Source organism: Phalangium opilio, unplaced genomic scaffold (genome assembly GCF_054372755.1).
Source record: "Phalangium opilio isolate 3A_F unplaced genomic scaffold, DU_Popi_V2 ptg000037l_1, whole genome shotgun sequence".
NCBI classification, from domain to species: domain Eukaryota; kingdom Metazoa; phylum Arthropoda; class Arachnida; order Opiliones; family Phalangiidae; genus Phalangium; species Phalangium opilio.
The window spans coordinates 3,059,179-3,072,741 of record NW_028324160.1 but is presented as its reverse complement, the minus strand read 5'-3'; positions in this window follow the sequence as shown (position 1 = coordinate 3,072,741).

Genomic DNA, 13,563 nt, shown 5'->3' with positions numbered 1-13,563 from the left:
GATGTTCTTAGGATAAGTTAAAGTCCAAATTGTCCTTCATCTAACCATACTAAAAACATTGAGCTACGACAAACAGGGGCCGAGATATTAAGCAAAATGTTCGTCAACTTTGGTATCGTCTCACTTATTTTATTATGTTACTTATGATTTTTGCACTAAACTTTGGAGGCTCATAACTCTTGTTCTACAAGAGATACTGGGATCTCCTTTGGATATGTTATAGTACTCTTTGCTCCCCATACAAGGATACTTTAAACTTGAGGCTACCTCAATATCGTCGTCAACTTATGTTTTGTCTCACTTATTGTTAGAAGGTTAATTTTGATTTTTGAAAATAAACTTTGCAGGCTCGTAACTCTGTTTCTACTGGAGATACGGGGATGTCCTTTGAGTATGTTATAGACCAATTTGTCCAACATCTAGCCATACTAAGAATTAGGGTTACGACAAACAGTAGTCGAGTAATTAAGCTAATCGTAAACAAACAAACCCCTCCATAGGAAATACATTAGACTAAATTCTGGAGGCTCGTAACTCTGGTTCTACCAGAGATACGGGGATGTAAATAATGTGACCTTGACACAAATGTTCGGATTATTATAAAGATCTTTGCATGTTCCAATAAAAAAAAAACTTCGCGGTTTCGAACCTGTGGCCTTCCGGGAGTGAGGCGGATGCGATAACCGCTACACCAAAGATATGTTATTATTTTTAATCGAAAGAACAGGGTCAAGTAATTAAGCAATACGTGAACAAACAAACCCCTCCATAGAAAATGCATTAGACTATACTTTGCAGGCTCGTAACTCTGTTTCTACTGGAGATACGGGGATGTCCTTTGAGTATGTTATAGACCAATTTGTCCCCCATCTAGCCATACTAAGAATTAGGGCTACGACAAACAGTAGTCGAGTAATTAAGCTAAACGTAAACAAACAACCCGTCCATAGGAAATGCATTAGACTATACTTTGCAGGCCCATAACTCTGTGTCTACTAGAGATACGGGGATGTCCTTAGGATATGTTAAAGTCCAAATTGTCCTTCATCTAACCATACTAAAAACATTGAGCTACGACAAACAGGGGCCGAGATATTAAGCAAAATGTTCGTCAACTTTGGTATCGTCTCACTTATTTTATTATGTTACTTATGATTTTTGCACTAAACTTTGGAGGCTCATAACTCTTGTTCTACAAGAGATACTGGGATCTCCTTTGGATATGTTATAGTACTCTTTGCTCCCCATACAAGGATACTTTAAACTTGAGGCTACCTCAATATCGTCGTCAACTTATGTTTTGTCTCACTTATTGTTAGAAGGTTAATTTTGATTTTTGAAAATAAACTTTGCAGACTCGTAACTCTGTTTCTACTGGAGATACGGGGATGTCCTTTGAGTATGTTATAGACCAATTTGTCCAACATCTAGCCATACTAAGAATTAGGGTTACGACAAACAGTAGTCGAGTAATTAAGCTAATCGTAAACAAACAAACCCCTCCATAGGAAATACATTAGACTAAATTCTGGAGGCTCGTAACTCTGGTTCTACCAGAGATACGGGGATGTAAATAATGTGACCTTGACACAAATGTTCGGATAATTATAAAGATCTTTGCATGTTCCAATAAAAAAAAAAAACTTCGCGGTTTCGAACCTGTGGCCTTCCGGGAGTGAGGCGGATGCGATAACCGCTACACCAAAGATATGTTATTATTTTTAATCGAAAGAACAGGGTCAACTAATTAAGCAATACGTGAACAAACAAACCCCTCCATAGAAAATGCATTAGACTATACTTTGCAGGCTCGTAACTCTGTTTCTACTGGAGATACAAGGATGTCCTTTGAGTATGTTATAGACCAATTTGTCCCCCATCTAGCCATACTAAGAATTAGGGCTACGACAAACAGTAGTCGAGTAATTAAGCTAATCGTAAACAAACAAACCCCTCCATAGGAAATATATTAGACTAAATTCTGGAGGCTCGTAACTCTGGTTCTACCAGAGATACGGGGATGTAAATAATGTGACCTTGACACAAATGTTCGGATAATTATAAAGGTCTTTTCATGTTCCAAACAAAAAAAAAACTTCGCGGCTTCGAACCTGTGGCCTTCCGGGAGTGAGGCGGATGCGATAACCGCTACACTAAAGATATGTTATTATTTTAATCGAAGGAACAGGGTCAAGTAATTAAGCAATACATGAACAAACAAACCCCTCCATAGAAAATGCTTTAGACTATACTTTGCAGGCTCGTAACTCTGTTTCTACTGGAGATACGGGGATGTCCTTTGAGTACGTTATAGTCCAATTTGTCCCCCATCTAACCTTACTAAAACCATTGAGCTACGACAAACAGGGGCCGAGTAATTAAGCTAAACGTAAACAAACAACCCGTCCATAGGAAATGCATTAGACTATACTTTGCAGGCCCATAACTCTGTGTCTACTAGAGATACGGGGATGTCCTTAGGATATGTTAAAGTCCAAATTGTCCTTCATCTAACCATACTAAAAACATTGAGCTACGACAAACAGGGGCCGAGATATTAAGCAAAATGTTCGTCAACTTTGGTATCGTCTCACTTATTTTATTATGTTACTTATGATTTTTGCACTAAACTTTGGAGGCTCATAACTCTTGTTCTACAAGAGATACTGGGATCTCCTTTGGATATGTTATAGTACTCTTTGCTCCCCATACAAGGATACTTTAAACTTGAGGCTACCACAATATCGTCGTCAACTTATGTTTTGTCTCACTTATTGTTAGAAGGTTAATTTTGATTTTTGAAAATAAACTTTGCAGGCTCGTAACTCTGTTTCTACTGGAGATACGGGGATGTCCTTTGAGTATGTTATAGACCAATTTGTCCAACATCTAGCCATACTAAGAATTAGGGTTACGACAAACAGTAGTCGAGTAATTAAGCTAATCGTAAACAAACAAACCCCTCCATAGGAAATACATTAGACTAAATTCTGGAGGCTCGTAACTCTGGTTCTACCAGAGATACGGGGATGTAAATAATGTGACCTTGACACAAATGTTCGGATAATTATAAAGATCTTTGCATGTTCCAATAAAAAAAAAACTTCGCGGTTTCGAACCTGTGGCCTTCCGGGAGTGAGGCGGATGCGATAACCGCTACACCAAAGATATGTTATTATTTTTAAATCGAAAGAACAGGGTCAAGTAATTAAGCAATACGTGAACAAACAAACCCCTCCATAGAAAATGCATTAGACTATACTTTGCAGGCTCGTAACTCTGTTTCTACTGGAGATACGGGGATGTCCTTTGAGTATGTTATAGACCAATTTGTCCCCCATCTAGCCATACTAAGAATTAGGGCTACGACAAACAGCAGTCGAGTAATTAAGCTAGTCGTAAACAAACAAACCCCTCCATAGGAAATACATTAGACTAAATTCTGGAGGCTCGTAACTCTGGTTCTACCAGAGATATGGGGATGTAAATAATGTGACCTTGACACAAATGTTCGGATAATTATAAAGGTCTTTGCATGTTCCAAGCAAAAAAAAAACTTCGCGGTTTCGAACCTGTGGCCTTCCGGGAGTGAGGCGGATGCGATAACCGCTACACTCAAGATATGTTATTATTTTTAATCGAAGGAACAGGGTCAAGTAATTAAGCAATACATGAACAAACAAACCCCTCCATAGAAAATGCTTTAGACTATACTTTGCAGGCTCGTAACTCTGTTTCTACTGGAGATACGGGGATGTCCTTTGAGTACGTTATAGTCCAATTTGTCTCCCATCTAACCATACTAAAAACATTGAGCTACGACAAACAGGGGCCGAGTAATTAAGCTAAACGTAAACAAACAACCCGTCCATAGGAAATGCATTAGACTATATTTTGCAGGCCCATAACTCTGTGTCTACTAGAGATACGGGGATGTCCTTAGGATATGTTAAAGTCCAAATTGTCCTTCATCTAACCATACTAAAAACATTGAGCTACGACAAACAGGGGCCGAGATATTAAGCAAAATGTTCGTCAACTTTGGTATCGTCTCACTTATTTTATTATGTTACTTATGATTTTTGCACTAAACTTTGGAGGCTCATAACTCTTGTTCTACAAGAGATACTGGGATCTCCTTTGGATATGTTATAGTACTCTTTGCTCCCCATACAAGGATACTTTAAACTTGAGGCTACCACAATATCGTCGTCAACTTATGTTTTGTCTCACTTATTGTTAGAAGGTTAATTTTGATTTTTGAAAATAAACTTTGCAGGCTCGTAACTCTGTTTCTACTGGAGATACGGGGATGTCCTTTGAGTATGTTATAGACCAATTTGTCCCCCATCTAGCCATACTAAGAATTAGGGCTACGACAAACAGCAGTCGAGTAATTAAGCTAGTCGTAAACAAACAAACCCCTCCATAGGAAATACATTAGACTAAATTCTGGAGGCTCGTAACTCTGGTTCTACCAGAGATATGGGGATGTAAATAATGTGACCTTGACACAAATGTTCGGATAATTATAAAGGTCTTTGCATGTTCCAAGCAAAAAAAAAACTTCGCGGTTTCGAACCTGTGGCCTTCCGGGAGTGAGGCGGATGCGATAACCGCTACACTCAAGATATGTTATTATTTTTAATCGAAGGAACAGGGTCAAGTAATTAAGCAATACATGAACAAACAAACCCCTCCATAGAAAATGCTTTAGACTATACTTTGCAGGCTCGTAACTCTGTTTCTACTGGAGATACGGGGATGTCCTTTGAGTACGTTATAGTCCAATTTGTCTCCCATCTAACCATACTAAAAACATTGAGCTACGACAAACAGGGGCCGAGTAATTAAGCTAAACGTAAACAAACAACCCGTCCATAGGAAATGCATTAGACTATACTTTGCAGGCCCATAACTCTGTGTCTACTAGAGATACGGGGATGTCCTTAGGATATGTTAAAGTCCAAATTGTCCTTCATCTAACCATACTAAAAACATTGAGCTACGACAAACAGGGGCCGAGATATTAAGCAAAATGTTCGTCAACTTTGGTATCGTCTCACTTATTTTATTATGTTACTTATGATTTTTGCACTAAACTTTGGAGGCTCATAACTCTTGTTCTACAAGAGATACTGGGATCTCCTTTGGATATGTTATAGTACTCTTTGCTCCCCATACAAGGATACTTTAAACTTGAGGCTACCTCAATATCGTCGTCAACTTATGTTTTGTCTCACTTATTGTTAGAAGGTTAATTTTGATTTTTGAAAATAAACTTTGCAGGCTCGTAACTCTGTTTCTACTGGAGATACGGGGATGTCCTTTGAGTATGTTATAGACCAATTTGTCCAACATCTAGCCATACTAAGAACTAGGGTTACGACAAACAGTAGTCGAGTAATTAAGCTAATCGTAAACAAACAAACCCCTCCATAGGAAATACATTAGACTAAATTCTGGAGGCTTGTAACTCTGGTTCTACCAGAGATACGGGGATGTAAATAATGTGACCTTGACACAAATGTTCGGATAATTATAAAGATCTTTGCATTTTCCAATAAAAAAAAAACTTCGCGGTTTCGAACCTGTGGCCTTCCGGGAGTGAGGCGGATGCGATAACCGCTACACCAAAGATATGTTATTATTTTTAATCGAAAGAACAGGGTCAAGTAATTAAGCAATACGTGAACAAACAAACCCCTCCATAGAAAATGCATTAGACTATACTTTGCAGGCCCATAACTCTGTGTCTACTAGAGATACGGGGATGTCCTTAGGATATGTTAAAGTCCAAATTGTCCTTCATCTAACCATACTAAAAACATTGAGCTACGACAAACAGGGGCCGAGATATTAAGCAAAATGTTCGTCAACTTTGGTATCGTCTCACTTATTTTATTATGTTACTTATGATTTTTGCACTAAACTTTGGAGGCTCATAACTCTTGTTCTACAAGAGATACTGGGATCTCCTTTGGATATGTTATAGTACTCTTTGCTCCCCATACAAGGATACTTTAAACTTGAGGCTACCACAATATCGTCGTCAACTTATGTTTTGTCTCACTTATTGTTAGAAGGTTAATTTTGATTTTTGAAAATAAACTTTGCAGGCTCGTAACTCTGTTTCTACTGGAGATACGGGGATGTCCTTTGAGTATGTTATAGACCAATTTGTCCCCCATCTAGCCATACTAAGAATTAGGGCTACGACAAACAGCAGTCGAGTAATTAAGCTAGTCGTAAACAAACAAACCCCTCCATAGGAAATACATTAGACTAAATTCTGGAGGCTCGTAACTCTGGTTCTACCAGAGATATGGGGATGTAAATAATGTGACCTTGACACAAATGTTCGGATAATTATAAAGGTCTTTGCATGTTCCAAGCAAAAAAAAAACTTCGCGGTTTCGAACCTGTGGCCTTCCGGGAGTGAGGCGGATGCGATAACCGCTACACTCAAGATATGTTATTATTTTTAATCGAAGGAACAGGGTCAAGTAATTAAGCAATACATGAACAAACAAACCCCTCCATAGAAAATGCTTTAGACTATACTTTGCAGGCTCGTAACTCTGTTTCTACTGGAGATACGGGGATGTCCTTTGAGTACGTTATAGTCCAATTTGTCTCCCATCTAACCATACTAAAAACATTGAGCTACGACAAACAGGGGCCGAGTAATTAAGCTAAACGTAAACAAACAACCCGTCCATAGGAAATGCATTAGACTATACTTTGCAGGCCCATAACTCTGTGTCTACTAGAGATACGGGGATGTCCTTAGGATATGTTAAAGTCCAAATTGTCCTTCATCTAACCATACTAAAAACATTGAGCTACGACAAACAGGGGCCGAGATATTAAGCAAAATGTTCGTCAACTTTGGTATCGTCTCACTTATTTTATTATGTTACTTATGATTTTTGCACTAAACTTTGGAGGCTCATAACTCTTGTTCTACAAGAGATACTGGGATCTCCTTTGGATATGTTATAGTACTCTTTGCTCCCCATACAAGGATACTTTAAACTTGAGGCTACCTCAATATCGTCGTCAACTTATGTTTTGTCTCACTTATTGTTAGAAGGTTAATTTTGATTTTTGAAAATAAACTTTGCAGGCTCGTAACTCTGTTTCTACTGGAGATACGGGGATGTCCTTTGAGTATGTTATAGACCAATTTGTCCAACATCTAGCCATACTAAGAACTAGGGTTACGACAAACAGTAGTCGAGTAATTAAGCTAATCGTAAACAAACAAACCCCTCCATAGGAAATACATTAGACTAAATTCTGGAGGCTTGTAACTCTGGTTCTACCAGAGATACGGGGATGTAAATAATGTGACCTTGACACAAATGTTCGGATAATTATAAAGATCTTTGCATTTTCCAATAAAAAAAAAACTTCGCGGTTTCGAACCTGTGGCCTTCCGGGAGTGAGGCGGATGCGATAACCGCTACACCAAAGATATGTTATTATTTTTAATCGAAAGAACAGGGTCAAGTAATTAAGCAATACGTGAACAAACAAACCCCTCCATAGAAAATGCATTAGACTATACTTTGCAGGCCCATAACTCTGTGTCTACTAGAGATACGGGGATGTCCTTAGGATATGTTAAAGTCCAAATTGTCCTTCATCTAACCATACTAAAAACATTGAGCTACGACAAACAGGGGCCGAGATATTAAGCAAAATGTTCGTCAACTTTGGTATCGTCTCACTTATTTTATTATGTTACTTATGATTTTTGCACTAAACTTTGGAGGCTCATAACTCTTGTTCTACAAGAGATACTGGGATCTCCTTTGGATATGTTATAGTACTCTTTGCTCCCCATACAAGGATACTTTAAACTTGAGGCTACCTCAATATCGTCGTCAACTTATGTTTTGTCTCACTTATTGTTAGAAGGTTAATTTTGATTTTTGAAAATAAACTTTGCAGGCTCGTAACTCTGTTTCTACTGGAGATACGGGGATGTCCTTTGAGTATGTTATAGACCAATTTGTCCAACATCTAGCCATACTAAGAATTAGGGTTACGACAAACAGTAGTCGAGTAATTAAGCTAATCGTAAACAAACAAACCCCTCCATAGGAAATACATTAGACTAAATTCTGGAGGCTTGTAACTCTGGTTCTACCAGAGATACGGGGATGTAAATAATGTGACCTTGACACAAATGTTCGGATAATTATAAAGATCTTTGCATTTTCCAATAAAAAAAAAAACTTCGCGGTTTCGAACCTGTGGCCTTCCGGGAGTGAGGCGGATGCGATAACCGCTACACCAAAGATATGTTATTATTTTTAATCGAAAGAACAGGGTCAAGTAATTAAGCAATACGTGAACAAACAAACCCCTCCATAGAAAATGCATTAGACTATATTTTGCAGGCCCATAACTCTGTGTCTACTAGAGATACGGGGATGTCCTTAGGATATGTTAAGGTCCAAATTGTCCTTCATCTAACCATACTAAAAACATTGAGCTACGACAAACAGGGGCCGAGATATTAAGCAAAATGTTCGTCAACTTTGGTATCGTCTCACTTATTTTATTATGTTACTTATGATTTTTGCACTAAACTTTGGAGGCTCATAACTCTTGTTCTACAAGAGATACTGGGATCTCCTTTGGATATGTTATAGTACTCTTTGCTCCCCATACAAGGATACTTTAAACTTGAGGCTACCTCAATATCGTCGTCAACTTATGTTTTGTCTCACTTATTGTTAGAAGGTTAATTTTGATTTTTGAAAATAAACTTTGCAGGCTCGTAACTCTGTTTCTACTGGAGATACGGGGATGTCCTTTGAGTATGTTATAGACCAATTTGTCCAACATCTAGCCATACTAAGAATTAGGGTTACGACAAACAGTAGTCGAGTAATTAAGCTAATCGTAAACAAACAAACCCCTCCATAGGAAATACATTAGACTAAATTCTGAAGGCTTGTAACTCTGGTTCTACCAGAGATACGGGGATGTAAATAATGTGACCTTGACACAAATGTTCGGATAATTATAAAGATCTTTGCATTTTCCAATAAAAAAAAAAACTTCGCGGTTTCGAACCTGTGGCCTTCCGGGAGTGAGGCGGATGCGATAACCGCTACACCAAAGATATGTTATTATTTTTAATCGAAAGAACAGGGTCAAGTAATTAAGCAATACGTGAACAAACAAACCCCTCCATAGAAAATGCATTAGACTATACTTTGCAGGCCCATAACTCTGTGTCTACTAGAGATACGGGGATGTCCTTAGGATATGTTAAAGTCCAAATTGTCCTTCATCTAACCATACTAAAAACATTGAGCTACGACAAACAAGGGCCGAGATATTAAGCAAAATGTTCGTCAACTTTGGTATCGTCTCACTTATTTTATTATGTTACTTATGATTTTTGCACTAAACTTTGGAGGCTCATAACTCTTGTTCTACAAGAGATACTGGGATCTCCTTTGGATATGTTATAGTACTCTTTGCTCCCCATACAAGGATACTTTAAACTTGAGGTTACCTCAATATCGTCGTCAACTTATGTTTTGTCTCACTTATTGTTAGAAGGTTAATTTTGATTTTTGAAAATAAACTTTGCAGGCTCGTAACTCTGTTTCTACTGGAGATACGGGGATGTCCTTTGAGTATGTTATAGACCAATTTGTCCCCCATCTAGCCATAATAAGAATTAGGGCTACGACAAACAGTAGTCGAGTAATTAAGCTAATCATAAACAAACAAACCCCTTCATAGGAAATACATTAGACTAAATTCTGGAGGCTCGTAACTCTGATTCTACCAGAGATACGGGGATGTAAATAATGTGACCTTGACACAAATTGTCGGATAATTATAAAAAAAAACTTCGCGGTTTCGAACCTGTGGCCTTCCGGGAGTGAGGCGGATGCGATAACCGCTACACTAAAGATATGTTATTATTTTTAATCGAAAGAACAGGGTCAAGTAATTAAGCAATACGTGAACAAACAAACCCCTCCATAGAAAATGCATTAGACTATACTTTGCAGGCTCGTAACTCTGTTTCTACTGTAGATACGGGGATGTCCTTTGAGTATGTTACAGTCCAATTTGTCCCCCATCTAACCATACTAAAAACATTGAGCTACGACAAACAGGGGCCGAGTAATTAAGCTAAACGTAAACAAACAACCCGTCCATAGGAAATGCATTAGACTATAATTAGCAGGCCCATAACTCTGCGTCTACTAGAGATACGGGGATGTCCTTAGGGTATGTTTTAGTCCAAATTGTCCCCCATCTAACCATACTAAAAACTTTGGGCTACGACAAACAGGGACCGAGTACTTAAGCAAAACGTAACGAAACAAACCCCCTCCATAGGAAATGCATTAGACTATACTTTGCAGGCTCGTAACTCTGTTTCTACTGGAGATACGGGGATGTCCTTTGAGTATGTTATAGTCCAATTTGTCCCCCATCTAACCATACTAAAAATATTGAGCTACGACAAACAGGGGCCGAGTAATTAAGCTAAACGTAAACAAACAACCCGTCCATAGGAAATGCATTAGACTATATTTTGCAGGCCCATAACTCTGTGTCTACTAGAGATACGGGGATGTCCTTAGGAAATGTTATAGTACAAATTGTCCCCATCTAACCATACTAAAAACATTGAGCTACGACAAACAAGGGCCGAGATATTAAGCAAAATGTTCGTCAACTTTGGTATCGTCTCACTTATTTTTATTATGTTACTTATGATTTTTGCACTAAACTTTGGAGGCTCATAACTCTTGTTCTACACGAGATACTGGGATCTCCTTTGGATATGTTATAGTACTCTTTGCTCCCCATACAAGGATACTTTAAACTTGAGGCTACCTCAATATCGTCGTCCACTTATTTTTTGTCTCACTTATTGTTAGAAGGTTACTTTTGATTTTTGAAAATAAGCTTTGCAGGCTCGTAACTCTGGTTCTACCAGAGATACGGGGATGTAAATAATGTGACCTTGACACAAATGTTCGGATAATTATTAAGGTCTTTGCATGTTCCAAGCAAAAAAAAATCTTCGCGGTTTCGAACCTGTGGCCTTCCGGGAGTGAGGCGGATGCGATAACCGCTACACTAAAGATTTGTTATTATTTTTAATCGAAAGAACAGGGTCAAGTAATTAAGCAATACGTGAACAAACAAACCCCTCCATAGAAAATGCATTAGACTATACTTTGCAGGCTCGTAACTCTGTTTCTACTGTAGATAAGGCGATGTCCTTTGAGTATGTTATATTCCAATTTGTCCCCCATCTAACCATACTAAAAATATTGAGCTACGACAAACAGGGGCTGAGTAATTAAGCTAAACGTAAACAAACAACCCGTCCATAGGAAATGCATTAGACTATATTTTGCAGGCCCATAACTCTGTGTCTACTAGAGATACGGGGATGTCCTTAGGATATGATATAGTCCAAATTGTCCCCCATCTAACCATACTAAAAACATTGAGCTACGACAAACAGGGGCCGAGATATTAAGCAAAATGTTCGTCAACTTTGGTATCGTCTAACTTATTTTTATTATGTTACTTATGATTTTTGCACTAAACTTTGGAGGCTCATAACTCTTGTTCTACAAGAGATACTGGGATCTCCTTTGGATATGTTACAGTACTCTTTGCTCCCCATACAAGGATACTTTAAACTTGAGGCTACCTCAATATCGTCGTCAACTTATTTTTTGTCTCACTTATTGTTAGAAGGTTACTTTTGATTTTTGAAAATAAACTTTGCAGGCTCGTAACCATGTTTCTACTGGAGATACGGGGATGTCCTTTGAGTATGTTATAGACCAATTTGTCCCCCATCTAGCCATACTAAGAATTAGGGCTACGACAAACAGTAGTCGAGTAATTAAGCTAATCGTAAACAAACAAACCCCTCCATAGGAAATACATTAGACTAAATTCTGGAGGCTCGTAACTCTGGTTCTACCAGAAATACGGGGATGTAAATAATGTGACCTTGACACAAATGTTCGGATAATTATAAAAAAAAAACTTCGCGGTTTCGAACCTTTGGCCTTCCGGGAGTGAGGCGGATGCGATAACCGCTACACTAAAGATGTGTTACTATTTTTAATCGAAAGAACAGGGTCAAGTAATTAAGCAATACGTGAACAAACAAACCCCTCCATAGAAAATGCATTAGACTATACTTTGCAGGCTCGTAACTCTGTTTCTACTGTAGATAAGGCGATGTCCTTTGAGTATGTTATATTCCAATTTGTCCCCCATCTAACCATACTAAAAATATTGAGCTACGACAAACAGGGGCTGAGTAATTAAGCTAAACGTAAACAAACAACCCGTCCATAGGAAATGCATTAGACTATATTTTGCAGGCCCATAACTCTGTGTCTACTAGAGATACGGGGATGTCCTTAGGATATGATATAGTCCAAATTGTCCCCCATCTAACCATACTAAAAACATTGAGCTACGACAAACAGGGGCCGAGATATTAAGCAAAATGTTCGTCAACTTTGGTATCGTCTAACTTATTTTTATTATGTTACTTATGATTTTTGCACTAAACTTTGGAGGCTCATAACTCTTGTTCTACAAGAGATACTGGGATCTCCTTTGGATATGTTACAGTACTCTTTGCTCCCCATACAAGGATACTTTAAACTTGAGGCTACCTCAATATCGTCGTCAACTTATTTTTTGTCTCACTTATTGTTAGAAGGTTACTTTTGATTTTTGAAAATAAACTTTGCAGGCTCGTAACCATGTTTCTACTGGAGATACGGGGATGTCCTTTGAGTATGTTATAGACCAATTTGTCCCCCATCTAGCCATACTAAGAATTAGGGCTACGACAAACAGTAGTCGAGTAATTAAGCTAATCGTAAACAAACAAACCCCTCCATAGGAAATACATTAGACTAAATTCTGGAGGCTCGTAACTCTGGTTCTACCAGAAATACGGGGATGTAAATAATGTGACCTTGACACAAATGTTCGGATAATTATAAAAAAAAAACTTCGCGGTTTCGAACCTTTGGCCTTCCGGGAGTGAGGCGGATGCGATAACCGCTACACTAAAGATGTGTTACTATTTTTAATCGAAAGAACAGGGTCAAGTAATTAAGCAATACGTGAACAAACAAACCCCTCCATAGAAAATGCATTAGACTATACTTTGCAGGCTCGTAACTCTGTTTCTACTGTAGATAAGGCGATGTCCTTTGAGTATGTTATATTCCAATTTGTCCCCCATCTAACCATACTAAAAATATTGAGCTACGACAAACAGGGGCTGAGTAATTAAGCTAAACGTAAACAAACAACCCGTCCATAGGAAATGCATTAGACTATATTTTGCAGGCCCATAACTCTGTGTCTACTAGAGATACGGGGATGTCCTTAGGATATGATATAGTCCAAATTGTCCCCCATCTAACCATACTAAAAACATTGAGCTACGACAAACAGGGGCCGAGATATTAAGCAAAATGTTCGTCAACTTTGGTATCGTCTAACTTATTTTTATTA